Below are 11688 nucleotides of genomic sequence, written 5' to 3'. Positions count from 1 at the left end.
TTTATATATATATATATATATATATATATATATATATATATATATATAATGTCTTCTGTCTCTCATATATAAAGAGAGATTCATTTTAAGGACTTAGCTCGTGTGGCCGTGGAGGCTGGCTAGGCTGAGTTCTGCAGAGCAGGCCAGCAGGCTGGAGATTCAGGGAAGAGCGGAAGGCCTGAGTCTGGAGGCAGTCCAGAGGCAGAATTCTTTCTTTCTTGGGGGTAGGGGAGCCCAGTTTTTCTTTGACTGATTGGATGAGGCTCACCCACATTATGAAGGGTAATCTTTAATCAAAGTCTACTGATCTAAACATTAATCACACCTAAAAACTACCTTCACAGCAATACCTAGACAGGTGTTTGACCAAAACCTGGGCTCTGTGGCCCAGCCCAGTGGACACATGCGGCTCACCACCACAGGACCCTAGTGACTAATACACCTAGAATAGTAGGTGTCATAGCTAAAGTGGATCGTAGGTCAGGGACAATTAGGTAAAGTAGGGCGTGGAGAATTTTAAATGTTTCCTCAGTCTATCATGGAAAGAAGGCTGACGCATTTTCAGCGGAGTGCTCGCTGTCCCCATGGGCTCGAAGGACCCCAGAACCCGCACACAGAGGCAGCCCTGGGGCCATCAGCACCCCGGTTGGCAACAGCACAAAGCAACTAGCTTCCCACCCTTAGGTATCCAAGGGTCTTCCAGGGCAAGTTCAGGATTTTGTTGGAAGGCTCAGTCTTTCCTGTCCAAGCCTGTCATTAGGTTGTATTTTAGTGACTGGATGGGAAATTCCAGATGGCATGTCCACAGTACAACAGCTCAGGCCCGACCCAGGTAACCGAGGATGATGGGGGGGAGGGATGCCTGGAGACCGCGGCACTGACGGCCCCTAGTCTTGGGCCACTGCCTGTACACTGAGTCCTGCCCCTCTGAGGCTGACACTAAGCCAGATTCAGAGCTCCACTCCTCAAATGGAACAAAACAGCAATAATTTGCTTTTCATGATCCTGTGGCTGGGCTGAGTGGATCCTTTTAGTTTTTCCTGGGTCACTGGGCAGGTAGGCCTCAGATGGCCCTGCTCACGGTGCCAGCTGTTCGGAGCAAACCACACAACCCGACCAGATTCACAGGGTGAAAAATCAGACTCCACACCAGATGGGGAGAGTATCGCTGTCCCCCACCGAAGGGAACTGGGCATGAGGAGGCACAGCTCACTGTGGCCGTGATCATCAGTCCCCATGAGGAGCAAGGGGGAGCGTGGGGGTGGCCCCCCCAAGCACATAATGGAGCTTAGCTGCCTTTACCGAGTCCAGATCTTCAAAGCGCACTTGCGGGTGACCAGTGAGGCACAGCGTCAGGACGCCTCTCAGGGGACTAGACTAGCACTTTTACTGTCTTTGCTCCCTCCAGAGATGTGAGGACTCACTCTGGGAGCCAGGAGGCTTATCACGGAAAGCACACAGAAACATTTTTCTTTAATTCCAGAATAACAAATCAGAAAAAAAAAAAAAAAACAGGAAACCAATTTCAAGAAATATAAGGATTTGTTAATTTGGAAATTGGAGTTAAGTTGGGAAGTCTGAGATTTATCTTTGGGTGATCTTTAAATATTAAAGTGGTGCAAGGAAGACTCCCACAATTCTCAGAATACAAATATCAACAATTTATTACTTTAAAATACGTTTAAAGTACTACATGGTCATTGTAGAAGACTTGTGTAATCCAAGAAAATGGAACAGCATAGAAAGTAAAGACCGCCTTGAACCCTGCCGTCCTGCAGCAACTCGTTCTTTCCAGCATGTCACTTTTCAAAATCTTTTTTTTAAAGCTGTTGAGCTTTAAGAGTTTATTTGGACAAAAAGGTTCAGAAAGAGTCAAGAATACGCATTCAGGAGTTGGGTGCAGGCAGACACAGAGGCGGTTGCCTAAAATCTTTTAAATGCTCCCTCTAGCTTAGGTGGAAAGAAGGAATGCAAAACCAGAGAGAAGAACACAGAGATCTCTAAGGAAAATGTGCGAGAAGTTAAATATGAGTTGGAAGGAAATAACTCATTGAAAAACATTTAAAAATAGCTTTATTAGGATATAATTCATACTCTATATATTCCCTCATTTAAAGTGTAAAATTTGGCACTTTCAGTATATGCACAGAGCTGTGGATGTATCACCACCACCATCTAATTTTAAAGCACTTGTCTCTTCTGAAAGAGAACCTCCCAGCCCCGTTTCCCCCAGACCTCCCAGCCCTAGGCAACTGCACATCTATTCTGTTTCGGTGGATTGGTCTATTCTGAAATTTCAAATAAATGGAATCATATGACCAGCTTCTTTCACTTAGCAAAATGTTTTCAGGCCCACACATACTGGAGCATGTGTCAGTGCTTCTTTTCTTTTTATTGTTGAATAATATTCCATTCTACAGACATGCCACATTTTGTTTATCCATTTATCAGCTGACAGACATTTGGGTACTCACTGAAATGTTAATTTCTAGGCTACCTTTAAAATTTTTTGACCAACAATCCATATTCTCAAGTACTCTTTAAAAACCTTGCAATCGTTTTGAATGCCACAAAACTAATATGAGCTTCTGAAAAATTAAAGTACTGCAGAACTGTCAATGAGAAAAACTGAGAGCCCTGTTATACCCCCCAATCCTCCTTTCCTCCCCAGAAGGAAAGCTACTATTTCTAGTCTTTTTTTTTTGCCTGAAGACTTTTTCTGTGCATTCATAAGCCTATATATACACTCAGTCCTCATTATTGAGGATTCTGTAGTTGCAAATTAATCTACTGGCTAAAATTCATTTGTAACCCCAAAATCGATACTTGGTGTCACTTGCAAAGATCCTTTTTGGACATCCAAATAGCTGCAAAAATGTGAGCCACCCAACACCCATGTTCCCAGTTGAGGATGAACAAGGGTACACTCTCCTTATTTCGGCTCATACTGTACACAGGTGTCCTTTTGCGATCTATTTAGTGCCACTTTTTCTAACTTTGTGCATTTGCTGGAGATTTCACTGCTTAAAATCCCCAAACATGGTCCAGTGTTCCAAGTGCAAGAAGGCTGTGACCTGTCCTATGGAGAAAATATCTGTTTGCTCCCACGTGACTCACAGCCCTACTGGCTGTAAGTTCAAAGGTTCATGAATCATCAATACACATTAAGGTGTCTTTAAATGGAAACATACATACAAAAGAATTATGTATTGAGTGGTTGACAAACTGTTGTGACCAGAGGCTCATAGGAATTTTATTCTGTATTTCCTTGAGGAGCAATTGTTCCTTGTGGGACAATTCACTGTTTACAGTGACCTTGTACAACATGATGAAGAATGAGAGTTAACTGTATACATAAATTCACATGTAATTTTCAAAATTGAATCATATAATATATCATCTTCCAACTTGATTTTTTAAACTTAATTTTTTAATGCTTGATGGAGACATTTTCATATCAAAGGAAGTTCTTTAAACAAAGGGCAGGCAATCTGTGGTCAAATTCAGCCTGCTGTCTCTTTGTATAAATAAAGTCTATTGGAACACTGCTCATTCATTTAGTGTTGTCTAATTCTTATTGCATATGAAGTAAATATTTTCTACTGTGAATGTTTTAAGATTTCCTCCTTATCCTCATCAGCAATTTCTCTTACTCGTACCTAGGCATGTGCTGTGCAAAATTTTCTGCTTGGTGCTTGCTGGGTTCTCCAAATCTCAAAACCTGAGTTCTCCTTCATCTCTAGGAAATTTTCTTGCATTAATTATTTCTTTCATTGTTCTCTGCCTATTGACTTTATTCTCTTCCTCAAATAATCTATTCAATTTGTTTGATTTCTCTGTACATTTCTGATCTCTTAAATTTTCTCTCATTTCTAATTTTCTAGATTTTGCCTTACAAACCACAAATAATTCCATCTTCACTCATATTAGATCAATAATTTGAAACTTCAAATGAAGTCTTCAGTTTTAATAATCATACATACACATAAGTATTTAACATTTAATTTTTTTTAATTACAGCAACTTTTGCTCTGCCCCTTTTTCATAGCAGCCCATTCCTGTTTTATTGATATAGTATGCGACTGAATCTTCCAAGGATCACAATTGTAATTCATGTTGGCCAGGGTTTTTCAGGTTTAAAAAAGGGGTGACTGTATATTAAGGCTTTTAATATAAAGATTTAGGTGCTCCTATAAGTATTGAAAAGTGGGGAGAATGAAGGTAAGTGAAGTAGACACTAAAAATTTCAACCTGACTCCCTGAAGTGGGTGATTGTCAGGAGAGTCCTAGGAAGCTGCTGCAGTTCTCATGGATCTTTGGAAGCTCCCAACTGCTTTCCCTCTGCAGATGTGGGATGGGTAGTCCCGCAGAACAATCTGGAAAGGTGTCCTGAGCTCAACATCTGGTCACGTGTTCAGTTATAACCGCCACCCCTGAACATTGGCCTCTCCTCTTTTCTCTTTCAATTGTCTTTCCTGGGCAGACACCATCCCAGACCCATGCAGGGAAGGGCATTCCGGGAAATACGGTCCTATTGCAGCGTGGAGGCCGTAGGTTAAGCGTTGCTCATGCCTTGCCGACAGCAGCCTGCCGGGCACATGCTGCCTCCTTGGCCTGTTTGCTTCCGGGTAGGTCGTGTCCGCTCGCCTTGGTCCTCCTCCCTCAAGCGAGTCCCACGTGTTTCCGGGGCAGGTGGCGGCTGAGGGGGCCTTCCGGCGCGTCTCCTCTGCAGACTCCCATGGGCGCCTTTCCTGAAGACCAAGCTGGAGGGCAGGCAGGCATGGCAGGGAGCCACAGGGCCGTCCCAGGCGGGTTTTCTTCAGTGGGTGAAGTAGGTTCATATATTTCTTTCCCTTGGGTGGGATATTTTATTTTTCCACCCAATTTCCCATTAGTCCAAAATTACCTCATTCACCCTCTCACTTCTCTCAGTAAGGGAAAAACACCCGCGCCGTCAGTTCTATACGTTGTTTAGATTCCAGAGAGATGAACGTACACCTTTAGTTTTGAGACAAACACCGCTGTTGTCAACTGCCACATTCTTGTTTTGTGATTAGGTAAAATGTTTGATTCTCTGACAAGCCCTTTTGCTGTTTTTCAGCAAGCCCGTGGATTTGTCCTTTAAAAATAAGTTTTCCCCCATTTCAGTGGGATCTGTGAGGGAGGAATTAACTACGCTCAGGACTCCATCTTGAAGTGGGGACCCCAAAGCACCTGAACCAGCTGAACCAACATGTGAATTCTTCACATCCGTCTTGTGCTCGACACACAAGCTCAGGGGGCATGTGAGTCGGGCGAGGCTCAATCAGTTAAAGGCTGAACTTTGTTAGAATTTTCTCAGGGAGAAATTAGAAAAGACTTTTGTTTTTATTTCCTATTGTCTTATCTAGAGGACATCTGGAAAATATCCTTGTCACTAACTCACTCCGTTTGGATTGTTCCCGCAAGAAGTAAAAAACAAAAGGAAATCCCAAATAACAATTTCTTTTGCAGGGCCAAATATCTCCCCTTTTTATTCTCAACTATAGCTATTGATAGAGCTGTCAACATTTGGTAAGCCAGGATTACAATGAGTGCACACTGCTACAAGTTGTTTAATGAAATAATAGCTACCTTGTTAATAACAAGAGTTCAGTCGGGACCTCTTTGGTATGCAACAGGAAGTTTACAAATGCAGGAGATAAAGCATTTAAATGAAGCTTCTGCCTTCAAAGAACATAAGGTTCAGTTGAGGGGTTACTATTAATGGTGCTGATGAAGTTTGAGGTAATGAATTGTGTGGTTCTGACAAGATGGGATCTGCAGGGACTCAGAGCTTTAGGGTGGAAGGGTACTCAGGTATTTCAGCTGGTCCTTGAAGACTGAGTAGGCATCCCTTCCCCTGCGCTGTACTCCACCAATCAGAAGCAAGCCCCAAGTCCTGCCGCCACACAGTGCCCATTCCTGTGGACCACGCCTCCTGAAGAAAGATGACCTCCAAGAGGCATGGAGGAGTGGGACCATGAGGAGATGTGTCAACCACACAGGGACAGTACGTAGCTCTGGACAGGAAGCAGAGGCTCAAAAGCCATGGCCAGAGAAACTTGCCTGGGTGTGGGAGGCACACACGGCTCCACGTGGTGAGAAGCAGCCATGGAAACAGCCACATGGATTTCCTACCACGTTCTCACCTTAAAACGATTCACTCGAATTTCACCAGATCTTTAGAACTAACTTCACTTACAAGAAATGTGGGGACAGAGGAACCAGGAAACGACACCCATAGGAAACAATCGGACCAAATCCTTCACAGTGAGATCCTTTTCATGACAGAGACATCCTGGTCTCTCCAACCAGCCGATGTCATGCGGAAACAGACAAAAGCATAATGTGATGCTTGGACCCTGGTTCTAAACCAACAAGTATAGGAGACATTTGGGATGGACAGTTCGGGAAATTTGAATATGGACTGGGTTTAGATTATATTTGGGGATTATTAAATATGATAATGAGATCATGTTATAGAGAAGAAAAACTTTATTTTTTGGAAATGCAGGAAGAAGAAGTAAAGGGCAGAGTGTCCCAAAAGCTGTAACGTATTTTATAATGGCTCAGAAAAAACATATACATAGCCTTATGTTGGAAAGTCATAGCAGAAAAAAAAATCTCATCAGACTTGGGAACATGAAAATACTCTCAAATAGGCTTTCCTCTCTATTCCACAAAGCATCTTCTTTGACACTTCATCTTAGTCAAGCTGTGTATTTGTTCTCAAACCAGCACTGTGCTCTGCTCAGAACAGTTGCTCCATTATTTATTGTTGAGGTAAAAAATGTTCAGATACATTAGGCCACCTTTGGGCTGAAAATGGCTTAAATAAAGAAGGGCTTCTTTTCTTACAGAACAAGAAGTCTGGAGATAGCAGCTGCCCACCACACTGGCCTGCTGCTCCATGACGGCCCCTGGACGCTGGATCTTTATGTCTCCCCGCACCCCCATCCTTGGTGTGATGGACCTCTGTTCCCGTGGGCTGCCTCCTGTCTGCAGGTGACCATGCTAACTAACCTCTCTCAGGGGTGAGCAGGGGAGGAGTGGTTACAAACTGGGGTCTGGAGGAGCTGACAAGCAGGTGTTACTTCTAATCATTTCCCATAATACGTATCTGCTAAGTAGCTTTAGGAGGTATCCATACACAAATTAAAGGAAAACAAGAAGTCAAAAAATTTGAATAGAGTAAGGATGGAAGGCTAATTCCTTCCACAAACATTTAATTAAGAAGCCCTGGACTACCCAGCAAGCATTGGGCTGCAAACCCAGGAGACAAGATGAATGAGGAATGGTCCATATCTTTAGGAAGTTTCCAGTGCAGCAGTGGAAACAAGCCTATAAATAGTCACAGTACAATGTGGAAAAGACCCTATAAAAGAAAACTGAACAGGCTGTGAGGGGCAGGAAGGGGACTCGGTGTTAGAGAAAGCTTGGCACCAGCAGAGGCCTAGCGATGAGGCCAGCTTGGCGCCTGCGGAGCTGTGAGCAGCTGCTCTCGTGAAGTTCTGTACGTGCTCTTCAAAGAATCCCACTTTTCAGGTTTGCAGGAAATGTGTGAGACGTGGAGTCAGGAGGCTACTTCTGGTTCTGCTGCAGATTAGCTGCCTGAGATCAAGCCTGAGAATGAAGTCAGGCAGCCCCTTATTGCTCACTACCACCTCAGCACGTTTCCCACCTGCTGGAAGGACTTGGGCTTCCTGCGCTCGTTCCTAACCGCGTGGCCGACAGGGTGCTTGAACCGCAGCCATCTGCTCGCACTTTGTGTATTTTTTGCAGAGTGAGACAGACATAACTTACTATGGCAAGTTTGTACCCGGACGACCTGGGGATGTGTCGGCCAACCGGCTCTGCGTCTTGGAGGAGACCCGCCAAACTGCGAGGCAAGCCTGTGTCCCCTGCACGACTGGGGGCCCCACACCACCCATTATCAGGATAAACACTTGAAATCAGGAACCACTGGAGTATGTTTGTATCTGCCAAATCGGGAGAGAGAGATGGCACACTGTCCTCGTTGCTCTAATTTATTTTTTTTAATTGAAGCCTTCACCTCTCCTTTTTTGGTCACTTAAGGTTTTTTGCTGGTGGTTTAAAAAGTCTTTTATTCCGTGACATTATAGGAAAGGCGCTTCTGGAGCCGTGATTTAGTTATAAATGACTCTCGCACAACTGTTTTTTATTTCCATTTTGTCTCACTGACTGAGAATGTAAATTGAACTTCAGTGTGAGGGTGCTTTGTTCCGCCTCCCTTTGTGGAAATGTGCTCTGAATTAAGGCCCACGAACAACCCAGAGCAGCCCCGAGGATCGCCCTTCAGGGTTTGAATAGCCTGAGAGCAGAGGAAGGACAGAGGATGTGGTTTTATGAGCCGCAGATGGCGTGGTGGGCGGGACGGGCAGAGGTCAGGGCTTCGGCCTCCTCCTGGGGCGCGTCCCAGCCGCTGCGTGGCTCAAGGAGCTGAGGTGGGGCCTGTGCACGGCGTCTCCTCCGCCTTGCCGTGTGGCCAGGGGCCCAGGGCGCCCCGCTCCGTCGGGGCCCAGGGCCGACGCCCAGCCGCCCGGCAGCCCCGCCGCCGTCCCCGCTGCGGCCCCGCGCTGGCTCCTCCCTGAGAAGCCAGGCCGCCTCGCTCCGTCCCTGGGGGGCAGAGAGGCTGGGAGGACGTTTTTTGTCATCCTTGGGCTGTAGTTCCTGGAGAGGGAATAATTAACGTTTCTGGGGCCATTTGCTGCTTCTCTCCTGAGCAGGCACAAACCTAGGCACAGTGATGGTGGTTATTTAGCTCTTGAAAAGTACTGATACAGTGGAGTCATAATGGGTGTGTGGCCGTGGTATTAATTCATGTACCTTTAAAATTTTTCGTTTTGTAATTAGAAATGTGTTTACATTGTGGTAAAATACATAAAACATAAAATTTACCATCATGACCATTTTTAGGTGTACAGTTCAGTGGCATTGCTGGGTTTTGCCTAATTTTTAAATGTATCGAGTAAGTGCTTGACAAATTGCGGGGGCTCATTCATTCAGTGCTAATCACTATTATTGTTATTGTTCTTATCACTCAGGTACAGTATAGTTACAAGTAGGACAATTCATAGAGAGGCCAGGGAAATTCATTCAAAAAAATTCCTCATTTATAGAATAGGGGACTATCTACCCACAGAATTAATATATAGATACATATATAACTATTACTTTGTTTTTAAGTATTAAGTGGATCTTCTTTAACATGGCTCCTCTCCCCCTGAACTAACTCTGTCACTAATTAGGTTGTTACTTTCAAGTCTTGATATTGTTGGCAGGATTAAGGGTGATTTTGTATTTGATACTTTCCTGAGCTTTTAAAGTTTTTATACAATGGACATGTATTTCCTCCACCAGAATAAAATGTTATTTAAAATATGTTATAATGTGAACCTTAAACCCTGCTCAGAACGTGGTAGAAATCTTACTTTACAGAGACGTAATGCCTTCTGCCTGTCACCTTTGCACCTCGTGTTGAAATACACAGTTGTCCCCCATGGCACACAGACTCATTTGTTTATACATAGAATGGTGGTAAGGAGATTATTTTGTTAGCTTGTAAAATACACACAATTTTATTCATAGTTCTCCTTTTGAAAGTAGTACCACCAGGAAAATGTGATCTGTTAAAATTGCGCAACAGTAAAGAATTTTAATTTACTTATGTTTTGGCTTTGAGAAACAAGGTTGCCTAAACAAACTCTCTCAAGACCTTGCAGTGCTGTGGGCCACGCACTGGATCCAATTAGACAAGTCCGGTTTCCATACTGAAGCGTAACTGTAGGGGAACATAAGCTCTGCATTAAACTGCATTCATTCACGATGCTCTGTTAAACCCTGAATGGAGTTTTAACTGAAATGGGTTTAATTCAGAAAACTCTTTCCACAGAAATAAACCTTGAAAGCATTGTGATTCAAGAACACATTTAGAATAATGTTATGACAACCCAGCCTAAACTCCAGCTGAGATGGATGATAAGTGGTTGTCAGCCATCCTCCCCAATGGCTCAGGTAACCCACTGGAGGGGCCTCGGGGTGGTGGGCTGACCCCGGGAAGATGTCCAGCAGGACCTCACAGATGTGGGTCACGCAACAGGCTCATCTAAGTCCTCAGACCGCTTACGTGAGTTGAATATCCATGCCGGTGAAAATCTCCAGGCTGGTTATTCGCTTAATGGAAGCTGATGAACCTGCCCTGGGAGAAGGCTGGTGGGGTGGAGTGGGGGGAGAGCGCAGAGACCACCCCTCACCAGAGAGGTCAGAACGTACGACCTTGTGACAGGCCATTTGGGCGTATTGATTATTTTGAGCTGAAGGCATTTGAGGACCAGCAGATGCAGGAAGGACTTCCCAACCTCCTCCTTTCTACCTAAAAGCAGGTCATAAAATTTTCCTTGATAAAGTGCCTTCCCTGTACCAAGAAGACAACATTCTTATCACCTGAGACAGTCAACACTGAGATGGATCCATAAAAATGAATCTTACAAAAACTATCCTTGTAGTCTATTGGTTTCCTCCATATAATTATGTCCCACAATTTACCACGTTTAGAACTGTAAAACCCTGTTCCTCTCTCTTGTTTCCACAATTCATCACTCTTTGTTAAAAATGGCATTTAATCTCTCAGGCCTAATTGCTTCTTTGTTTTTTTCATTTCATTTCTGTAAGGCCTTTCATATGGAAATGAAAAAGCCTTTTTCTTCTGTTTCTCTGTCTTTTGTCAGTTTAATTTGCAAGCCTCCAGGTAAAGAACCTAAGAGGGTATGGAAAAAAGAATTTTTTCCTCCCTTACACCATCTATTGACTCTACTTTGTCCACATAGGTACAGCTCATATAAGAAGCCCCTGCAGCTCAGCAAAAGTAGAGTTCTCTTCTTTGTAAGAATAAAAAGAAAAGTTACATCTGTCCGTTTTGGGAAGGAAGCTTAAGATTTTGACCAGTGGTGTGTTTGGTAAATAAACCTTGTTTGGGATTATTAGCCCTTCGAGAATCTGATGAAAGCTATGGACTCTCTTCTGGCCAGCTGTGTGTAAGGAAGATGGGTCATTCCAACCAGAGTCACAGAAGTCATTTTCTGGGCGACGATCAGGGAAGGCTGCCTGGGGCACTGTGGGGTGGGGAGGAGGGCTGCAGCTGACACCTCCTGTCTGGATCTACGGGTCCTCTCACCTTGGTGAGGGTCCCAGACAGGAGTTCTTCAGAAACATGAGACATCCCTGCAAATAGCTGAGGAGCAGTAATCAGCCCTTCTCAAATGAGCTCCTGCAAGCCAGGCTAGCCTTAGCTTCAACAACATTCTTGTTCTTCTAAGTGATTGGAGGCAGGTGCTCCTCTCAGCAGATGAAGGAGCAGAAACTGCAGCCATAGCCTGCTTGCCTAGTCCAGGGTGTCTTGGGCAAGTGTCCTAGTCTCTTTCCTTCTCAGTTTTCTCATGTGTAATAAGGGGGTAATAACAGTATCTATCGCATAGCAGTGCCGTGAAGATTAGGTAGACAAATGGGTGTCAGACTCTCAAAACTGCCCCTGGAATTTGCCAATGCTGTCTGAATATCATTAATTCAATGATTTCTACATTTCCTTCCTGCTCTAAGAATCCATAAATCTTAAAAACACAAAAACTATTTCCAGTATTAATCCACTAC

The 11688-nt window shown here is 44.1% G+C and overlaps 1 long non-coding RNA gene across 1 annotated transcript; it reads left to right on the top strand.

Annotated features, from left to right (window-relative positions):
* Nucleotides 1-4046: 4046 nt before the first annotated feature.
* LOC140845080 (uncharacterized) lies at nt 4047-9633 on the top strand. The gene is made up of 3 exons (XR_012123728.1): nt 4047-4831; nt 6882-7026; nt 7804-9633. It is a non-coding gene; the product is annotated as an uncharacterized lncRNA (long non-coding RNA).
* The last annotated feature ends 2055 nt before the right edge of the window (nt 9634-11688 follow it).

Source organism: Manis javanica, chromosome 2 (assembly GCF_040802235.1).
Source record: "Manis javanica isolate MJ-LG chromosome 2, MJ_LKY, whole genome shotgun sequence".
NCBI classification, from domain to species: Eukaryota; Metazoa; Chordata; class Mammalia; order Pholidota; family Manidae; genus Manis; species Manis javanica.
The sequence above is the reverse complement of the archived record's forward strand: the minus strand, read 5'-3'. Positions and strand labels throughout refer to the sequence as shown.